The 22,395-nt window shown below is 41.7% G+C and overlaps 1 long non-coding RNA gene across 1 annotated transcript; it reads left to right on the top strand.

Annotated features, from left to right (window-relative positions):
- The first annotated feature begins 15,723 nt into the window (after positions 1-15,723).
- LOC124863785 lies at positions 15,724-16,203 on the top strand. Its single transcript, XR_007037198.1, has 2 exons — positions 15,724-15,780; positions 15,857-16,203. It is a non-coding gene; the product is annotated as an uncharacterized LOC124863785 (long non-coding RNA).
- The last annotated feature ends 6,192 nt before the right edge of the window (positions 16,204-22,395 follow it).

A 22,395-nucleotide genomic window follows, 5' to 3' on the forward strand; every position in this document is an offset into this window, starting at 1 on the left:
TAATACTTTTCAGACATAGGCACCAGATGTGCTCATTTATATAGTTCTAAGATTTTTGTGTGTCCTTGAAGTAAACAATTAAGCAGAATCATTAACACAATCTTAAGCAATGGACAAAGTAATTGAGATTTTGAAAGCATTTACTTTTCACCGTTTTTCCTGGAGAGAAGATACTATTACAGACTGCATTTATGCAATTTCCCAATAAGTTAAATTTCAATGTCACCTAATGCCCTTCTGTCACATTAATGACATTTTTTTGTTAAATAGCCAACCTCTCCGCTCTTCTAATTAACTGCAAGAATAGACCCTATCACATTCCCTGGACTGCCCTTTTCACCAATGAGAATAACAATGAACCTCACATAATGAATTATAGATCACCCTATACTCTAAAGAATAATTGCAGAACTTTAGTACACAGAAAATGTTGGTGGACACTTATGACACTTGTGAGCTGTTTTAGGGCCCAAAAAGATATTTAATAAGTGTACTCGAAGTGAGACACGAATCAACTGAGCTTTAAAGGAGAGCGGTGCCCTGATCAAAAGCATCGCTTCTTCTTCAGTGTTTATCATGTTTTAGGCTTTCAGACAGCATTTCTTTTTTGTTGGGATATACAAAACGTGAATATACAACACTTATCTGTGTTTGCATTACCTGCTGATATCTTAGATTTGCAAATGTGGAGGTGGCCCACGGCTCAATGGTAGAGCAGGGCCACTATATGCAGTCCTCAATGCAGCCCTGAGCCATTTGCTGCATCTCTGCCCTTCTTCTTGTCCAGTTACTAATGAATAAAGGCTGCTAATGCTGCCACAAAAACATTTAATTTGTAAATGTGTTAATACCCAATGAACATTTTCCTATTTTATCATGTTACAGATTTTTACGTTTTTATGGAGTAGACTGACACATAGACATAATTTTAAAAGGAAGGAAAAAGGTAGATGGTTTTCAAAATGTACGTTAGAGGAATCGGATTAAAGAAGGCTGAATGCAAGTGCATTTGCTGCTTTTCAGTGTTTGTTTGTGAAAAAAAAAAACAAAAAAAAAACATGTTTTGATTTGTTTGTACTTCAAACTTCAATGCAGTTTGTATTTTTTTGTGTTTGTGTGTCTGATCCCCAAAAATACATTGAAATTAGTTATTATAACATGTAGCACATATGACCCTCAAAGGTTTGACATTCTAGCCTTTTATTTACTCCTAAACTTACACAAACGGTCATCTCCTGAATTTCAGGGAATCAAAACATAATTGTTAACCAGACAGGAGCTTAGATGTTATGCTGTTTCGAGCTTTCTAGCTGATAACATTAAATAATTTAACAATTATATGGCTATTTTGTGGGCTGCACGGTGGCACATTTGGTAGCACTGTTCCCTTGCAGCAAGAAGATCTTGGGTTTGACTCCCGACCAGGAGTCTCTCAGCATGGAGTTTGCATGTTCTCCCCGTGCATGCGTGGGTTCTCACTGGGTACTCCGGCTTCCTCCCACAGTCCAAAAACATGACTGTCAGGTTAATTAGTCTCTCTCAATTGCCCTTAGGTATGAATGGGTGCGTGCATGGTTGTTTGTCCTGTGTGCCTCTGTGTTGCCTGTGATGGACTGGCGACCTGTCAAAGGTGTACCCCGCCTCTGGCCTGTAGTCTGCTGGAGAGAGGCACCAACTCCCCCTGTGACCAATTACGGATGAAGCAGGTATAGAAAATGGATGGATGGATGGATGGCTGTTTTGTAGCTTATTTGTAAATAATGACTGTGTCTCTTAGAAAAATAGATGCTGTTTCTGCAGTGCTTAAGAATTTTGTGCTTGGAGTCTTGATCATTTTCAGGTTGAAGGTATTTAAAAGGGTTATTTTGGGAGCTTCGGGGCTTTGCAAGACAAGTTCAGTTAAAGCTTATCACACAAGGGTTAGTTCAAGATCCTATGTAAGAAAAAGAAACATTTTAGAATCTCATCACATCTAAAAACAGTTTTCGTATCACTTTATATTTCCTTTCTTATCTGTAGTATTGCAGAAAAAGTAAAACTTCCCATCCTGACCCAGTTCTTGCCCTGGAAATGAGAGCTTTCATCGCTTTCACCGATCCAAATTGTCCTCAAGAACTAATTTTGCTGTTGCTGTAAGGGATGACATGAAACCCACAACAGCTGGTGAACATTCAGCGCAGTGGGCTCCTCATAAAGGAAGAAATGTCAGCCTTGACTTTAAGGCAAGCTCCTTAAGTCTACCTCTATAATTATGATGTGAGGAAAGCCATTAATGAATAAAATATCAAACTCTGCCTCCAGTGTGTAAACTGGAAAACCTCATGCCGACTTATGATGAGGATCTTAAAACTTCTACTTTCATGCATTTTTAATCGATGGAAAAATAAAGTGAGAGGGAAAGAAAAAAGACCAAAATGAACTTTACAAAAAAAAGTATCTGAATGTAATGCAAAAGCAATTTACAGCAATTTAGTGTGGCTGAAATCCAGAACCTTCCTTGGGCGCCTCTTTTATTTTCATACAAGACTCAGTGAGTGTAATGAATCATAGTTAAGACCATACTGCAGTGTAAGCTTGGAGTTTAATAAACAGCCTGCAACTCATTGCTTTTATTCCTTGGGAACATCATTGTACTAGATTACATTTTGCCATGTCGATAGCTTTCCCTGCTATTCCTCTCTGATATTCCTTCCCAACCTATCTTCAAAGGATAAAAAAACAACCAACAAACAGACCCAAGGAGCCATGTTTTGGAATGTGAATGCACTGACCTTGGCTGGTGTTATCCTCTCGAGTGCTGAGGTTCTCGGTGGCTGAAGGCAGGAATTTAATCACTGCATTCTTTTTGTCTCTGAAACAGGTTCACTCTGACATTCTGGTGAAGGACGAGATATGTTTGGGGAGAGTTATCAGGGCCTACGCAGACACAGAACAAATTTAGTCTCCCTTGACTGTTTCATTCATCACCAGATGATGGATATTTATATCTGGTGCTGACATGGAAACATTCTTCTTAATTTTTTTACTTGCGTCTGGCAGAAGTTCAGAGCAGTGAGTCAGAATGGGGTTACTTTATTGATTAGTTAGCAACACCTGTATTGGTAATATTTGAGACCTTAATGGAAAACAGCAAATCACTTTAAGTCACGCTTTACACTTATACAACATAGAAAAATTGCTTCTTTTTTTTTTGTTAATGAGAAATAACAGATTCACAGAAACAATAAAAAGTTTTTTTTCATATTCAGCTTCAAATTCTGTTATCCTGTCAGACAGGAACAGGAGGAAAAATAATAATAATAATAATAATCAGGTGGTTTGGTTGACAAAACTGGATCAGAGATGCTTGTTTGCTAAATTTACAGCTGGACTGCTTTGAATTGAAATGCTGGTCTTTGGTCCTGTAAAGTCTTTTATCTCACAAAGTAACAAAAATGTGACAAATCAAATCTTATGAAATCAAAATGGTAATTACAGTGACATAAAAAAGTATTTGCCTCTTACAGATTTCTTCTGTTTTTGCTTTTTTTCACATTTAATTATTTTAGATCTTTGAATAAATTCTATGAGACAAATACAAATAAACACAATTTAAAATTGAGGATTTTATTTGGTAATTTGACATTACTGTGGAGGAATATTGGCTTACTCTACTTCAAATCATTTTAGAATAGGATATCACGTGTTGCTTTGTGAGATCTTTTACCCTACTTCATGCTGTGATGCAGGTTCTATTTTACTGATTTTTATTCTACATTTCGTACAGTAATCAGACTAGTGAAGATGAAGTTGCTTTTTATGGTTCAATACAATGAATTCATTTTAGCAAGGGTGACTGATTTTTTTTTTCACACAAGGCCAGATTGGTTTTGAGAACCTTTCCCTTAATGATTTAAATAATTTGAAAACAGCATTTTGTAGTTACTCAGGTTATTTTGTCTAATATTTACTTGATGATCTGAAACATTTAAGTGCAGCAAATAAGCAAAGCAAGAAGAATTCTGAAAGGGGAAATATTTTACTTGGATGAAATGTTTTTTTTTTTTTTTGGTCATCTTTGGCTTCACATGTAAATTAGAAGCAATTATTTTCCTAAACTAGCTTTAGATTATTAATAAAGTTCAGACAATTTGATCTTCGTAAGAAGTCAAACATGGATTACTCTATGTCTTATACAGCTAATGACAGCTAAACTTACTATTAATAAATTAGCATAATGGCTTGCTCACATTTGGACTCTTCTGGATCTGGACACTCCTATGGGATAATCCTTGGCACTTGACACTCTAGCATATAGTTTTCCAATTTTCACTCTGTCTTAATTTTACCTTTCTACACTGTGAGATTTGCATTACTTTTAAATTCCTTAGTTAAAGATTTTCTACTTTGCCTTCTCCATAATTGTTCAGATGCAATCTTAGCAATCTTTGTACATTCAAAAGGTACAGTTTGAATGTGATCTGCATTTAAAACTGACACTGTGTGAGACCCTGACCAAGCTTAGTTTTATCCTCACCTGAAACTGGTAAAGGATTGATTTGAATATTTCCATTTAAAAAAACATGTTCTTTCATACTTCCCAAAGTTAAGGTTAGGCATAATCCTCTTGTATTTTCCTGATCCGCAACATTTGTATATAATTTGGATACCAAAAGCATGCACAAATTGCAATTTACAAAAATATATTACTTGGCAAAAACTCTTGAATGCTCACTTTTAAGGATCCAGACTTTCTGGGGCTTGTGGCCTGACTCTGATGAAGGCAACAACCAGGAACGTATTAGTCTCCTAATAAAGGTAATTTCTCACTACGTTGAGTGTTTCTGGACTCCTCACATTATCAGATATTTGTTCCTGTATATCCACCTTGGAAGTAGGTAAGGTTGTTGCAGAAACCTTTGAAAAGCTAAGAACACCCCTTGATCACATAGCTTGTAGAAGCACCCTTAGCAGACTCATGATTTTCTGTATGAATTGATCAATTTCTCACAATGTCGCTTCAGTTTATTGGGATTGGCAGATATCTGTTTCTGTGCAGCTCTCTTAAGGTCCCATCATAGCATTTTAATCAGGTTGAGGTCTGAGCTTTGACTGGGCCATATCCTTACCTAGACCTTATTTGTTTTCCAGCAGTTTTCCAGCAGTTCTTTTGCGTTGTGCCTCTTCATGATCAAGTTTGAGCTTAAGTTTGACCTCAGCTGTAAAATAGATGGATTTACATCATAAAATGCTTATTTACATAGAGTTCATGGTCAACTGTGCAGGGCTTAGGTCCTGTTTCGGCAAAACAATCTCAAATCATCACTCTTCCACCACTGTGTTTGACAGTAGGTATGAGGTGTTTGTGCTGATTTATTACATTTGTTTTTTTGCCAAACACAGTGGCAAAAAACAAAACAAAACACAAGCTTCTTAGACTTATTTGTCCAATGGACATTGTTCTGGAAGTCTTGTGGGTTATTCAGATCCAACTTAGCAAACCTAAGTAACTCTGCCATGTTCTGTTTAGAAAGAAGAGGCTGTTCTAACTGTCCTCTCATTTACCTTAACATTTAGCATCCTGTCTGTGGCCCGTAGAGTCAAATAGCTCTTGGTTTTTTACAATATCTCTTAGCATTGCACAATATAGTCTTGGGCTTGAAGTTTGTGGGAGGTTGATTCCTGGGAAGATCTGTGGCTTTCCTAAATGTTTTCCACTATAGAAAATATTGAATAAAAAAAAACTAACTTTAGCTCCTTAGAGTATACAGGTAGCTGATTTCAGCGGTTCAAATAGCATATATACAGCTTTTTATTTTTTCTAATTAAAGTTTTTGATGAGATAACATTTCCAGACCTTTATCAGAGACAAAAAAGATCTACACTTCATGATAATACTCAATTATTAATACTAAAAACACTGATGGGACTAAGTTTAAGATGAAGAGTACACTAATGGGATAATGCTAATAAACCTGCAAACCATATTTTAAACATTTCTTTTGTTCTGTAAAAATAGCAGTGTGTAAAATTTGGATTTTGGTCACATTCTACGATTTTTCTTTCCTTTTTCCATTTTGCTCTGGTAAAATTACAGAAGTAACTTACTTATTTAGCAGTCCAATGCGCCTTCTGGAACTGAATATATTCAAATTGTGTCTGATTCTTTCATAAGTGTGAAACAGCTCAGTAGCATGTTGCATCCACCAGCTGCTCATCTCCTCTTTCATGTTTGGCAAGAGAATCAATTGCAGTCCAGGACATAACATGTCACCAATTGCAAGCACACAGAGCTGCATGCTGAACAATGAGGCACTTGCATTTCATAACTCACCAGCTGCACCCCTGCAGCCCTAGCTTGATTTTTCTTCTGGCAAAGTTCATGTTGGAGAGATGGCCACCTGAGTTGTCAACTTGGTCTTTTCTAATCTTTCTCTAATTTAGAGATAACTTTTATTTCTGGAAAAGCTGCTAAGACAGGTATTGAGATAATTTCCATTGTCTGGCTGGTTTCTGGAACAGTTTTTTTTACACAAGAGCCAGTGTAAAGTCAACTCAATGAGTGAGTGAAAAGAGAGGAGACACCCCGGACTGCCTGCTCTTGCACAACCACGTGCAACCAACCTTCACTCTGTAGCCAAGTTTTATGTGTGAAATGTTGACCATAGCCAGCCTTTTACTGACCTTTCTACATGCTTTGTGGGATGCTATATTGCATTTTATCCTGCCTCAGGATTCACTTGATTTCCTGCATTTTGAATGTTTGTGGGGTGGCAGAGTCATCCTGGTTTTGTGAAATCGTGTTAAAAATAAGTTACCATGAACATATTTTCATTTGCCTCTTTCTTCAGACCATGCTTTTAGGTCTTCCAGTCAACCCTAAAAGGACAGGGTATGTGATAATTCTAGATTTTTTTACCTAACAATGGAACTTAATTTTGTATTTTTTTATTTTTTTTTACCGTGTCCTGTCCGGCAGAGTAGCGGTCAGAATTGTTGTCTGAGTGCCAAGAAATTGCCAAACAGATTTTCTTTTACAAGCGGAGCATCACAGCTAATGCTTTAAAGCTCTGCTTGATATTTATGAAATAAACTTTATCATAAACTTCTTTGGGAATATTTCAATTGTTACGGACACGGAGACTGAAATGAAAAGGAAGAAAGTAGCTCAAAAAAGAGAGAGATGGGGCAAAAGGGAAAAAGGGGAGAAAAGGAGGAAAGAGTGGAGGAGAGAAAGAAGGATGGAGAGAATATAAGATTATACCCTGCTTGCTTATACACCTGCAGCTGTTTTTTTTTTTTTTAACAAAAAAGTACACGGCAATTATGAATGTAAAATGTACTTAGTGAGAGGTGCAGCCCACAACAAGACCCCCGACCCCACACCATGACGGGACAAACTCATCCACCAAGAGGTCCACGGCCAGCGGCAGGCACCCAGGGCCAGTGTCAACCACCATGCCCCCCTCAGCCACAAAAAACACTACATCACTGCCACTGCAATGACCGCCCAGGGAGAAACACTATCCAGCTCAGCTCCACGATCGCCGCCCAGACGATCCAAACGCCGGTGACCCCACGCCCTAGAAGTGGACACAACCCCTCCACCCCACAGGCTACAGCCCCTCCATGCCATCCCCCAGCCCTCCGCCCCGATCCCCTCCCAGACACGACAGCCAGCAGAGCAGCACACCTCCAAACCTGCCCAACCCCCCCAGACAGCGCCAGCAGCCCCAGCCCACCAGTCCACGAGAGGGATACATGCACCAGCCGGGTACCTGGGCCATGCAGGTCAACCGCTCCAGGCCAAGCACAACCCACCAGCCGCCCCGGTGCAGTCACAAGACATGCTCCGCCGCCCCACCCACCCAACCGCCAACCGCAGCCCGGCGCCCGACCATGGGCCAGAACCACAGAAGGAAGCAGTGGAAGAAGGCCACGGCAGCCCCTGTTACCGGGAACCCCGCCAACTCCAACCCCAAACCCCAGGGGCGCCCCAGCCCATCGGCCACCCGCACCCCCGCATGGCGCACCACAGCCCACCAAGCAGTCCAGCCGGCCAGCCCCTCCACCGAAGCGTGGCCACATCCCAATCAATGCTGGCTAAGACCCCCCTGCCGGAGCCCGGCACCCCCCAGCCGGCAGACCAGGGCCCAAAGCCAGGGGCCGAGATCCAAGGGAACCCAAGCGATCCCGAGAGAGCCGAAATGCCAGCCCCAGCACCAGACAATCCCCAAGACCTGACCCCCAACCCCAACCCCAGCCCAGAGCCGACTAGAGGGCCCACTCCCTCTCCCGGCCTCCGACCACAGATGGAAAATAGCGAACGGGGGTGTGAAAAGACCCCAAGCCTGCCGCCTTAATTTTGTATTATATGATAGCCTGCAAATGACGTCAGACAAAGAACATGTAATGTTCTGTTAAATAAAATCAGACTGCACTTCAATACAGAATAAAAATACTATAAAGCATGGCAAAAACACTGACATTGCAGTTTTACATCTATTCTTCCGTAGAGTTTGGGGGTCACAGCACCTTTTTTTATTGTTTGAACTGTGAGTCAGTAACTCAGTAAGGCCATATTGCCATGCAGAGTAATTAATCTATTCATAATGCTACAACAATTACTAGGCTTATCCTTTCACAAGGCAGCAGCGTATTCCAGCGTACTCAGATTTCCAAGCTGAAAATCCTTCTGACGTGTTTAAAATACCAAGCAGCTCAAAACTTGCAGCGACTGCACCTTTTTGCAAGCAAAGACTTACTTGAGTTGAATTAAATAACAGCAAGAATATGTCAGATGGGATTTACAAACTTCCCACTTCTATTTTGTTTTTTGTTTTGAAGTCTTTAAAATCTAACTCTTGCTCCCCTTATCTCTCATTGCTTCTGTTCTATACTGTTGGATCATGTGACTGATCCTAGCTCAACAGCAATGGGTGAATTGATACCTCATACTGCTGCGATAAATAGCACAGCTGAGTATGTAAGATACCTAAAGCTTTCCCTACACAATATGATTTTTTCTCTTATCCATGAGAGAAAAAGCAAAGCGACATTGTTAGATTACAGCCGACAAGCCTTATTTTATTTGTCTAAATATGGGCAACACAAAGAACTGAATACCACTAAAGATCTTATGTAGGGTGGTCTAGATAAAATAAGCCCCATTGTCCCATCAGCGTTGTTTCATATCTTTAATTCATTCAGATGGCAGATGTTCAGGAGTATTTTTATGTGGTTTTGATGTGAGGAAAAAGTTAAGCAGACTCTGTCGTCTGAAAGCTATGCACCAACACAAGCAATCTTATTACTTTAATTGGGCAGTGTGCAATGTGCCCTGTGACTGGACTGCCCTGAAAATTAATTCAAATCCCAAGCATTTAAAATAAACTCTTGAACTTTGAGTCTTTTGTGGAAAAACTTAACTTATTTCTGTAAAAAGCAGATGTAGTGGCTGCTCTTGCATGAATGGAGTAACTTGCTTGTGCTGCTCAATATAAATAAATGACTACCTGTAAAGAGGCTAAAACCAAAATAGTTTAAAGCCTTAATCCAAAAAGGTTTTTGAGTCTTAATAGGAAATGAATAAGAACAAAATGCACTCATATTGCATCAGACATGGAAAAGAAGCACAGAAACGTGGTCTGGTTAGGATGCATATGTTGGTCTAAGTCTTTGTGTAATACAGCAAAAGGCTCCAAGTTACAAGACTGCTGCTTTGTCAAAGAGCTGAGAGCAGACAGTTTATGTAAGGCTGGAGCCTTAAAGCTGAAAATATTATCTAAAGGGAGTTCATATTAAGAAAAGCTTTAGCCCATTAGTATTAGTCTTATGGTTTGTTATGTGAGTGTAGCAGCTGGTGATGTGTGTTCACCCCTAGTAATATGCTTTGTAAAATCCAAAATTGTTACAATTAATTATCTATAATTTACGTATTGCAAATAACTGTTAAAACCCATCTGTGATCATCCTAAAAACAATCAGTCTTGTTATTGGTTAGTAAGAACATTTTGTACCTCTAAAGGCTATTGTGTACATAAATTCATATGCTCCATGTTTCTTATAAATAATATAGGACACAATGCTGCTGATCTTCTCTTCAGTACTGTGCACCCATCTCTTTAAAGTAAGACATGGACTTTTGATGAAATATCAATGAAAAAGGAATCTCAGTCTGCTGAACATAGTTTATGTAAGACTTCTTGTTTGGCCTGGTTTTTTTCTTCTGTGTTTCTATTTAATTTCTGTTTCACTCAAATAGAGGAGGGCAGAGGACATGCTCGAGTGTTTCTGAGGACAGCTTCTCACCCTCTGTCCTGCCAACAAAGAACTTATGTTTTGGGCACATTATTTACAAGACACTTGCTGCATCTTTAATGTAATACTAAAGCCATATCCCCCGTGGACAAAAAAAGTGTTCTCTCATCATCTGCAGTCACAAAGAAACGTAACAGATGGGTCCAATCTATGATGGACGTGGAGCATATGAAAAACAGTATGGAATAAACATCTTGTGCATTTGCCAATATGTTTTTTTTTTCTCTTAGAATAAGAGGTGTCCTGATAATAGCACTGAGATTGCTTGAATCCAGAAAGCTTCTGGAACTGTGGTTGTAAAATGATGCCAAAATAAATGTGCTGATAATCAGAATTTATGGAAGATATTAGGGGTGCATAGATCTTGATTGCAGTAGACGTAATTTGCAAACAGGATGGACACTGTTTAAAATGTAGTCAAGAAAAAAGTGCAATTATTTGACACAGATTGTAGCATGATGATGATTACCCCTTCTCTCAGAAAGTACATCCTCCCAACCTAGGCAGATGGTGTAGGTTGATGAAATGCAGTGGTTTGCCTTTTAATTGCAATATTAACTCTACTTTTATATTTAATAAATATACAGGGATTGGACAATGAAACTAAAACCACAATGATTTATTAGTATGGTGTAGGGCCTCCTTTTGCGGCCAATGCAGCGTCAATTCGTCTTGGCAATGACATATACAAGTCCTGCACAGTGGTCAGAGGGATTTTAAGCCATTCTTCTTGCAGGATAGTGGCCAGGTCACTACGTGATACTGGTGGAGGAAAACGTTTCCTGACTCGCTCCTCCAAAACACCCCAAAGTGGCTCAATAATATTTAGATCTGGTGACTGTGCAGGCCATGGGAGATGTTCAACTTCACTTTCATGTTCATCAAACCAATCTTTCACCAGTCTTGCTGTGTGTATTGGTGCATTGTCATCCTGATACACAGCACCGCCTTCAGGAAACAATGTTTGAACCATTGGATGCACATGGTCCTCAAGAATGGTTCGGTAGTCCTTGGCAGTGATGCGCCCATCTAGCACAAGTATTGGGCCAAGGGAATACCATGATATGGCAGCCCAAAGCATCACTGATCCACCCCCATGCTTCACTCTGGGCATGCAACAGTCTGGGTGGTACGCTTCTTTGGGGCTTCTCCACACCGTAACTCTCCTGGATGTGGGGAAAACAGTAAAGGTGGACTCATCAGAGAACAATACATGTTTCACATTGTCCACAGCCCAAGATTTGCGCTCCTTGCACCATTGAAACCGACGTTTGGCATTGGCATGAGTGACCAAAGGTTTGGCTATAGCAGCCCGGCTGTGTATATTGACCCTGTGGAGCTCCCGACGGACAGTTCTGGTGGAAACAGGAGAGTTGAGGTGCACATTTAATTCTGCCGTGATTTGGACAGCCGTGGTTTTATGTTTTTTGGATACAATCCGGATTAGCACCCGAACATCCCTTTCAGACAGCTTCCTCTTGCGTCCACAGTTAATCCTGTTGGATGTGGTTCGTCTTTCTTGGTGGTATGCTGACATTACCCTGGATACCGTGGCTCTTGATACATCACATAGACTTGCTGTCTTGGTCACAGATGCGCCAGCAAGACGTGCACCAACAATTTGTCCTCTTTTGAACTCTGGTATGTCACCCATAATGTTGTGTGCATTTCAATATTTTGAGCAAAACTGTGCTCTTACCCTGCTAATTGAACCTTCACACTCTGCTCTTACTGGTGCAATGTGCAATCAGTGAAGACTGGCTACCAGGCTGGTCTAATTTAGCCATGAAACCTCCCACACTAAAATGACAGGTGTTTCATTGTCCAACCACTGTATGTGTTTTGTTGAGACTTGTCAGATTAAAGGTGCTTTTTTAAAATAACAACAAATAACAAGTAGATATTAAACATACTTTTCATTAAGCCAACATTTCAGCATACATTTTTTTTTTATTGGTCCAACAAGATGGCGCCGCAGATGGTCGCCTCGGCGTGTTGGTGCGCATTGTTTTGTTTTGTTTTTTGCTTTAAAATGGTCTTCTGTGATGGTACCCGGAGCTCTCTCACCAGAGAAGAACTCATGAACATCAGGGCTACTACACCAGAGGAGTTATTTCCAACATTTCTGCCCACTGCTCTGGAATATTTGGACATTCTGGTCAAAGGTGCGCTCACCTTTGTTCACGCGGTGAAACGCCGGAAGAGAGGGAAACGAGCTGGGGTGCTGGTACGTCTTCGCCAGCGTGGACTACGAACACCGTTACCTGGAATATTTCTCTCTAACGTGCGCTCACTTCCCAACAAAATGGAGGAACTACAACTGTTGTTGGGGAAAAACAGGGACTTTTATTCATCGGCAGTTTTGTGCTTCACGGAGACGTGGCTGTGTGGATTAATACCGGACTCCGCGCTGCAGCTGGCAGGATTCCAGCTCTACAGAGCGGACAGAGACACGGAACTCTCCGGCAAAGCGAAAGGTGGAGGAATCTGTTTTTACCTCAACAGTGGTTGGTGCAACGACGTGACAGTGATTCAACAGCACTGTTCTCCAGACCTGGAAGCCTTCATCATAAACTGTAAGCCTTTCTATTCCCCCCGTGAGTTCGCTTCGTTCATCCTGGTCGGTGTTTACATCCCACCGCAAGCTAACGTGCAGGTCGCACAGCGCATGCTCGCCGACCAGATACTGAGTGTGGAGCGGACCAACCCGGACTCCTTAGTAATCGTCGCTGGTGACTTTAACAAAGGTAATCTGACCCACGAACTTCCCAAATACAGACAGTTTATAAAATGTCCGACCAGAGAGGACAACATTCTGGATCACTGTTACACCACCATCAGAGACGCTTATCACGCCGTCCCACGTGCTGCACTGGGCCAATCCGACCACATCATGGTCCACCTGATTCCTGCATACAGGCAGAAACTAAAGCTCTGCAAACCTGTTGTGAGGACGACAAGGAAGTGGAGCAGTGAGGCTGTGGAGAATCTCCAGGCGTGTTTAGGCTGTACAGACTGGGATGTGTTCAGGACTACTACCAACAGTCTGGACGAGTACACAGAGGCTGTGACTTCCTACATCAGCTTCTGTGAGGACAGCTGTGTACCATCATGCACCAGGGTGAGTTACAACAACGACAAACCCTGGTTCACAGCTAAACTCAGAAGGTTAAGACTGGATAAGGAAGAGGCCTTCAGGAGTGGGGACAAAGACATATACAGAGAGGCAAAGTACAAGTTTGGCAAGGCAGTGAAAGAGGCCAAACGACTGTACTCTGAGAAGCTCCAAATCCAGTTCTCAGCCAACGACTCTGCGTCTGTCTGGAAAGGGCTCAAGCAAATCACCAACTACAAGCCGAAAGCCCCCCACTCCATCAACGACCGACGCCTCGCCAACGACCTGAACGAGTTCTACTGCCGCTTTGAAAGACAAAGGGACAGTCCTGCAACCATCTCCCACGACGCCCCCCAACAGCTGCAGCCACAATCCACCACCCCCACCTCCCCAACCTCAAGAGGGGCCTTGGCACCTCCAACCCCCACCAGCCCCCTACCCACGCCGAGGACGGCTCTTTCCATCCAGGAGAGGGACGTCAACAAACTCTTCAGGAGACAGAACCCCCGGAAAGCTGCTGGTCCGGATTCTGTCTCACCAGCCAGCCTGAAGCACTGCGCTGATCAGCTGTCTCCAGTCTTCACAGACATTTTTAACACCTCACTGGAGACATGTCATGTGCCAGCCTGCTTCAAGTCCTCCACCATCGTCCCTGTTCCCAAGAAGCCAAGGACCACAGGGCTTAATGACTTCAGACCCGTCGCCCTGACCTCTGTGGTGATGAAGTCCTTTGAGCGCCTTGTGCTCACACACCTAAAAGACATCACCGACCCCCTCCTGGACCCCCTGCAGTTTGCCTACAGAGCCAACAGGTCTGTAGATGATGCAGTCAACCTAGCCCTTCACTTCATCCTCCGGCACCTGGACTCCACAGGAACCTATGCCAGGATCCTGTTTGTGGATTTCAGCTCTGCCTTCAACACCATCGTCCCAGCTCTGCTCCAGGAGAAGCTCTCCCAGCTGAGTGTGCCCGACTCCACCTGCAGGTGGATCACTGACTTCCTGTCTGACAGGAAGCAGCGCGTGAGGCTGGGGAAGCACGTCTCTGACTCCCTGACCATCAGCACCGGTTCCCCCCAAGGCTGTGTTCTCTCTCCTCTGCTCTTCTCCCTGTACACCAACAGCTGCACCTCCAGTCACCAGTCTGTCAAGCTTCTGAAGTTTGCGGACGACACCACCCTGATCGGACTCATCTCTGATGGTGACGAGTCCGCGTACAGATGGGAAGTGGACCATCTGTTGGACTGGTGCAGCCAGAACAGCCTTGAGCTCAACGCTCTAAAGACAGTGGAGATGGTTGTGAACTTCAGGCAGAACCCAGCCCCACCTGCCCCCATCACCCTCTGTGACTCCACAATTGACACTGTGGAATCTTTCCGCTTCCTGGGAACCATCATCTCCCAGGATCTCAAGTGGGAGCCAAACATCAGCTCCCTCATCAAGAAAGCCCAGCAGAGGATGTTCTTCCTGCGGCAGCTGAAGAAATTCAACCTGCCAAAGACTATGATGGTGCACTTCTACACAGCCATCATTGAGTCCATCCTCACCTCCTCCATCACCATCTGGTACGCCGCTGCTACAGCCAAGGATAAGGGCAGGCTGCAGCGTGTCATTCGGTCTGCTGAGAAGGTGATTGGCTGCAGTCTACTGTCGCTCCAGGAACTGTACACCTCCAGGACCCTGAAGCGGGCAGGGAAGATTCTGGCTGATCCCTCCCACCCCGGTCACAGACTCTTTGAGACTCTCCCCTCTGGCAGGAGGCTGCGGTCCATCCGGACCAAAACCTCACGCCACAAGAACAGTTTTTTCCCATCTGCCACCAGCCTGGTTAACAAAGCCCGGAAACCACCCTGACATTCCCCCTTTCCCCCACACCCCCCCTTTTTTTGCTGACAGGTCACCTGTAACCTGTAACTCTATGCGTTACATTAACGCTCAGCTTGGACTCCTGCTTACTTGCACAATGATCACCTGCACTGTTGTATTGCTCTTGCATCTTATACTGCTCTATATTTACTCTCACTCACTTAAAACTGTGCACTTATATTTATATTATATTGTAGATATGTTTATACTGTTTAATTTGTACTGTATTGCACCGACTACGCCAAAACAAATTCCTTGTATGTCCAAAAACGTACTTGGCAATAAAGCTTTTCTGATTCTGATTCTGATTCTGATGTAATATTCTTATCCTAAATGTGTCAGAGTCTGAGTGTGTGTGTGTGTGTGTGTGTGTGTTTCACAGTTGGTGATGGAGTTCTCAGGTGCGCTGGATGACAGGTGTCTTCTATCTGCTGATTGCTTGGAGGAGTACTTAAGCGGGAGGCTGCCAGCACTTCGATGCCAGAGTGTTTGCCTTAGTGGTAACAAACTCAGCCACTACTGATTTTTTTGCTTCGTTCTTGAACTAAAGTAACTTTGTATTTTGTTCCCATGCAGGTTTTTACCTGAGGCTTTGTTTACCTTGCTGAGTTACGACTACCCAGGCATCAGCATACCCTGTTCCATCCTCCATCTTAAACATCGGCAATTAAGCTCCATTCGGCTGGCACCAAGATCTCAACTAAGAGGACAATTGAACAATCTTCCTTCGCAAGTTAAGGCTCTGAATCTCTCTACCCCTGGTGGTTCAAGCCACAACAATTTAGTAAGCCATTTCTCAGATCTAAGTGATCAGTTACTTCATATCACTCATTCACCTGTCCATTTTTCTTCCTTCCCATAGAGTTGGTGTTTCCAGCCCACAACCCAGATTACTTTGCTGACAATAAAATCCGTAAAACATTTCCCTTCTGAGTGTTTTCTGTATGTGGGTCAAATCTATCCTGAAAATGACAATGTCTTGTTTTCTTTAGCTGTAAGTGAAAAATTATTGCAATTAACAGGCTTTAAAACATCACACATCTGTTTGTAAATAGTCTTTATATGTTTTACTCATTGAATTTAGTTCAATAAGTAAAATAAAGGAACTTTTCAGTAATATTCTGATTTATTGAATATGACTGTATATTAAGAGCTTCCAAAAGATGAAAATGCCAACTTGGGACTTTTGATCATCCACCATCAGGTCATGGGGTAACAAGTCCAGGAGAAAGACCCCAGACAGCTAAACTCCCATGACCCCCTCAGCAGTTTGGAGATGACAGAGATCTGGTGAACATTTCCACAGGTGGGACTAAAGTGACTACTCCTCCTAAATCTGGTTTTATCAGTTTGTTGGAGTCTTCTCCTAAGTTAAGATTTTTCAGGGAGACTGAGAAGCATGATTCCTTGATAGTTGGGTAACTGAGGCAAACTGTCCGATTCTCCATTGTAAAAATTCACCTGCAGTCTGCCGCTCCGCAAGAGCTTTCTCAGTCTTTTATGCAGCACTGACAATGTGTATCAACTATGATAGCTTTACAGTGGCCAGAGCATTAACTAAATAAAAACCAGAGATGCTTCACTGTTGTTGATTAAGCTCAGTAACCGCTTTTAGCCTCTGCGTATCTAAACAGGAATTGATGTAGCTTAAAATGATGCAGAATTTATTGCTGATCTGGTCTTGCAGAGACATTTCTTATTTTAACTCACCTCTGTTTAACAGTTTACATCACTGGCAATCTACATCTATTTTTCTACATAGATGCTGATACTGAGATGAATAATTATTTTGTTAACCCCCCTCTCTTGGTTGCCATGGGATTTTCAACCTTGTTAAAATGTCTGTCCACTATTCCTAGTATGGAGATTAATTTTGAGGCTGGAGGCAAAGTGTCAAGAGTTGTCAGTCTCTATCAAGGCTACCTGAGAGAGGTCTCACTGTGCATAACAAAGTGGCCAATGAACTTTATTCACACCGAAACCAGAACTTTGTCCACAGCAACTGGCTCCGTATAGTTCAGAGTAAGTGATGCGCGTATGTAAAGGGAGAATGCACTGGTTTAAAAAAAACACATACACTTATGATTGCTACATGTCACTTTACTTGTGCAATCAGACGTGTGAAACCAGTAGACAAGTGAGCAGCTTGTGTGCAGGAAGAGAGCTGCTATCTGATTCTGACAGCTAAGCCTTATAATTGTTTCATCATACCAGTTTGTGCTGTGACATCTAAATATTCAGTGTCACATTTGCTTTATCTGCATCTACTGGATATTTATTTTAAACCAAGACCAGGCAGCTCTATGTTGACGAATGCTCTTTTTATACTCTTGATCAGCAGCTATAGGGTATCGTATTGTATTGACATTTTGTTCAGTCAGAGTCAGCTTGATAAATTTCCATTCACAGCAACAGTAGTGATGATTTTGGTGAACAGCTTGTGGAATTGATTTACAACTCCAGGCTGTCTCAATTTTTGAATATGTAGGGCAGTGATTACACAACAATCTGCGAGTTTCCAAGTTGTTGTACATGAGAAACCTCAAGGCTCTTATGGAGCCAGGTTACCCTGAGTCCCAAGAAGAAATTCAATACATTGCTTCATTACACTGTCAGCATTATATAAGGCTGTGGAAATCAGATTTCTGCAATTTTGTATATTGTTAGAAAGACTGAAATTTAATTACACAGAAATGCTTTACAAGTTTTTGTATATACTCTACCCAGAGTTTTATACATTTTAAAGGAATCTGTTAGATGCCCTGTGATGGGCTGGTGACCTGTCCAGGTGATATTGACCCCTCGCAGCACTGCGGAGGGTGACATTGGAGCTTGGTTGTTCAGTGCACATGTTTTGTGTGTCTGGAGAAGACCCGTGACTGTGGCCCCTGAGGCATTTTGTTGGAAATACTAGCAGGTTAATTGGTTGCTTGGGGTGATTGTGAGGGCTAAACAATCCGTATATACAAAATGCAAGCGTCGTGTCCACATTCTCTGCAAAACATTGAGCTTGGTCCCACTGTATGTTGGACTCAATCAGCTCTTGTCACCAAACATGTTTGAGTGGTCTATTGATAGGTCTTCAAGGCCTAGTTAGAGAAAGAAAGTTATTTGGTTTAAAATCACACATCTCATCTTTGCTTTTTGCAGCCAGTTCTATTGGCTTCTTCACACCATGACCTTCAGTGTGTGCTGGGGCAGTTAATGTGAAGTGGAAGGGATGAGAGTCAGCTCCTTTAAAGGCATGTTTTTTTTCCCCAGAACTTAATTTCCCTGAACTGTCATTAACCCTGACTGTTTTTGTGAGCATTCCCACTGTGGGGTCCAAAACAGGGCTAAGAGGGAAACTCCTCCCACTGCAGCAGTGTTGACCAAGGTCTCACTCTACTTCAGAGAGTGGAGAGACTCCCACCATGAAAATAAAAAGCCATAATTGTTCACTTCTACACGTTAGGGTACACTTCACCAACCTCATACAGAGTAGATGGAAACATCAATGGACAGGTGTAACTGTAACAAATTTTACACGGTCTCTGCCTCAGGTAATGCAGTTTAAGCATCTTGGTGTTTTGTTCTCAAATGATGGTAGGACGCAGCAGGAGGTGGATAGAGGTATTTAAGTCTCGTCTGCAGTAATGCTTCAGTCTGTCATGGTGAAGAAACAGTTGAGTCAATAACCATGGCTTTCAAATTAATCTGTTGTCTGCCTTCTCACCTATGGTCATGAGATACAGACCATTTCCATGACTAAAAAAAATGTGAACATTATAAACGCATACATACATAGTAAATATTTATAAAAAAAAAAAAACAAACAAATTTAAATTATTCATTTATTAAGGGAAAAAAAATGTCCAAGCCCAACCAGTATGTATATAAAAAAGTTATTGCACCGTAAACTGATTAACTACCAAACTTGGTGGCAACAATTGCCATAAAGCCTTTGTTGTCAGGATCTGCCATTTTGGGTTTTTTGTTAGTTTACTTTTCTTAGCTATTCTTCCTGGATTCTTGTGTTCATGTGTTTTACATTTTCCTGTAGATCTGTTTTCCCTTGGTTTTGTTATTTAGTCTAGTTTTCTCTCAGTTCCTCGTGTCCCTGCTTTCCTCCTGCTCATTAGTTTAACCTGACACATTCCTTCAGTCTCCCTGCAGCCTGTTTCACACCTGTTCCTTGTTACCCTTGATTACCCTGTCCCTCTGTTCATTGGCTCTCCCTGTATTCCCTGTCTGTATTAAAGCTGGTTTGTTTTCATTGTTCCCCACTGGTTCTTCCTGTAAACTTCCTCGTAAACTCCCCTGTATTCTTCCCGAGTTCCTCCTAGTGCTTTGTTTTCTGTTTTGCCTCCTGTACCTGTTCGCCTATGAATGACCTGCTTGTACTTTGTACTCTGCCTGCCTACCTGTAAGTCTGTGTGCATCTACAACATTTAACATCATCTACTCATCATGCGGCCTTCTCGCCATGTTTTGCGTTCTGGTCCTACCTCCAAACCCTCGACCCTGACATTTGTGGCAACTGGCAATCAGTCCTTTAAATTGATGTGTTAAATGGTTTCAAATGTACCTGCAGTTTGAGCTTATAACTGATTTGGATAGTGTTTTTAAACTCAAAAGGTGTGGACAAACTGAATTTTTTATAAAACGACTGAAATCCTTACATAAGCCATAAGCCAACCTTAACTGTGCACAGGAGTGGGCCGCAGCTGAGTTTAAAGGCGCCAGCAAGGGAGTCACCCTCCTTCAAGTCTGAAGTTATTATAGATGTAGAGTTGTTGCTCAATATGAGTAAGCTGAGGTGTTTTGGACATCTGATCAGGATGCGTCCTAGCCACCAAACTTTGACAGGTTTGTGGGTGGCTTGCACTGAAAGAACCCTCAAACTGTACAAAAATATGACAACCTGTTTTGATGCACATTGTTCAAACGCAGATGTTTGCTAACGAAATGTTTGTTTCACCTGCTTGATTGCTGAATAACAGATATAGCCAGTCTCAGTTTTACTGTTCAGGGTTTTATCAAAAACATCACTGTATTTCAATGTTTTGAATTTTACTGAACTACCTGAACAAGGATGAAGAATTCACACAAGATTCCCAGACAAGGCTCTTAATTAATCCTCATGAACCCAGATCCAACAAATTTATACCTCTACCTTCAGTAACGGATGGCAGTTAAAGAGCAAATGGCTTCATAATTGTAGAATAACACTAGAATCCCTGCAGGTATTGTACTAAACAGTCAGAAATGCATTAATACTTTTCTTGGCACTGATATTAGAATCCCATTTCAAGGCAGGTTGTTTGAAGCATTTCTTAGGAAAGCCTGAAGCATAAATATTCTTTGAACATGTAAGATCAATTGTCTGCAGTGATCAAAAACTACAGCACTGCAATGATTCCTTTTGAAGTTTAAGGTAATGCTGCTGAAGGCTTCTCATTTCAAACATTGCTGATTCTGTGACATTTCGTGACCCCTGCCAAGTATTATCACTCACTAATCTGTTTTAGATAATATATGTACAGCATCTCACAAACTGTGTCCATTTCAGACAACATATTGTAAGGTTTTACAATCATAAAATGATGAACAATAAACTGCATAATAATTGTCAAGTCCGTTCATTATTAACAGTTGAAACAAAATACTTAGATGTACTGCAGAGATGCTATCTTTTCTGATATGAAATGAGATGAAACTTTTTCTGTTGTAAGTCATTTAAGATAACCAAAATATGTAAATCTGCTTGATGCCAGAATACTGAGAGATATACATTTATGTTTTTTCTTTCTTTTAATTCAGAGGCCCACAATAATTTCCCTCAGATATGGTAGAATTGCCTTTTAAACTGTATTACTTTAAAAGTTCAGATATCTTGGGTATCCTTTCACAAGCTTCTCACAATAGTTTACTGTGATTCTGGCCCATTTCTCCTGACAGAACAGATGTAACTGAGTCAGGTTGGTAGGCTGTCTTGCTCACACACATCTTTTTAGTTGTGCCCACAGATTTTTAGTGGGATTTAGATAATGGGGTTATGTTTACCACTCAAAACACTGACTTTGTTACCCTAAGGCCACTTTGTAGCTCATTTGACAGTTTACTTATGGACGTTGTCCGTAAGTCAAAGTTTGACTTCCTTGTTGATTTTATGAGATGCTGCTTCAATATTTCCACATAAAGTTATTTCCTCATGATGCCATGTATTTGGCGAAGTGATCCTGTCCCCCCTGCAGAAAAACACTCGTATAACATCAAGCTCTGTACCTCAGAGCTGGGATAGTTTTCTCAACCCTGCAAGTTTATTGCTTTTTCTTCCACATGTAACTAAGGTCATTATGGTCAAACACCTTTGTTCTGGTGTGGATACAAGCATTTTACCCTAAAACAACTTTATGTCTGGGACACAGAACCCGTCTCTTTCCTAGACATTATATTGGTTGGATATGACCATGTTTTTTATTTGCATATAATTGTTTGAACAGACAAACATGGCACTTTCAGGCAACTGGAAATTGAACAAGACTTGTTGAGGTCCTCTATTGTCTTCATGGTATTGTGCTGTCAGTCAGCCATTTTCTACCGCTTATTCCATAGTGGGTCACAGGGGAGCTGGTGCCTATCTCCAGCAGTCTATGGGCGAGAGGCAGGGTACACCTAGGATAGGGGTGGACAGGTCGCCAGTCAATCGCAGGGCAACACACAAACAACCATGCACACACTCATTAATACACCTAATGATGCTACACGTGGAAGCAGTGTGTTTGAGGTGCTGCGGGTATAGAAAATGGATGGATGGATGGATGGGTGAATATGACTGTATGTTACAGACTAATTAGCACACACACACACGCACACGCACACACACACACAGACACACATTTGTATATATATACATATATATACATATAACGCTGTATTGGCCGCAAAAGGAGGCCCTACACCACACTAATAAATTATTGTGGTCTAAAATCAAGTGTTTCAGTTTCATTGTCCAACCCCTGTATGTGTAAAAGAACAGATTACAACAGCGCTGCAGTTTTTGGAAGGAAGAATGGAGAAAGCAAAACAATCATCCATAGAACTGGACAATTCCCTTAATGGGTCTACAGACT

The sequence above is a fragment of the Girardinichthys multiradiatus genome, chromosome Y (genome assembly GCF_021462225.1).
Source record: "Girardinichthys multiradiatus isolate DD_20200921_A chromosome Y, DD_fGirMul_XY1, whole genome shotgun sequence".
NCBI classification, from domain to species: domain Eukaryota; kingdom Metazoa; phylum Chordata; class Actinopteri; order Cyprinodontiformes; family Goodeidae; genus Girardinichthys; species Girardinichthys multiradiatus.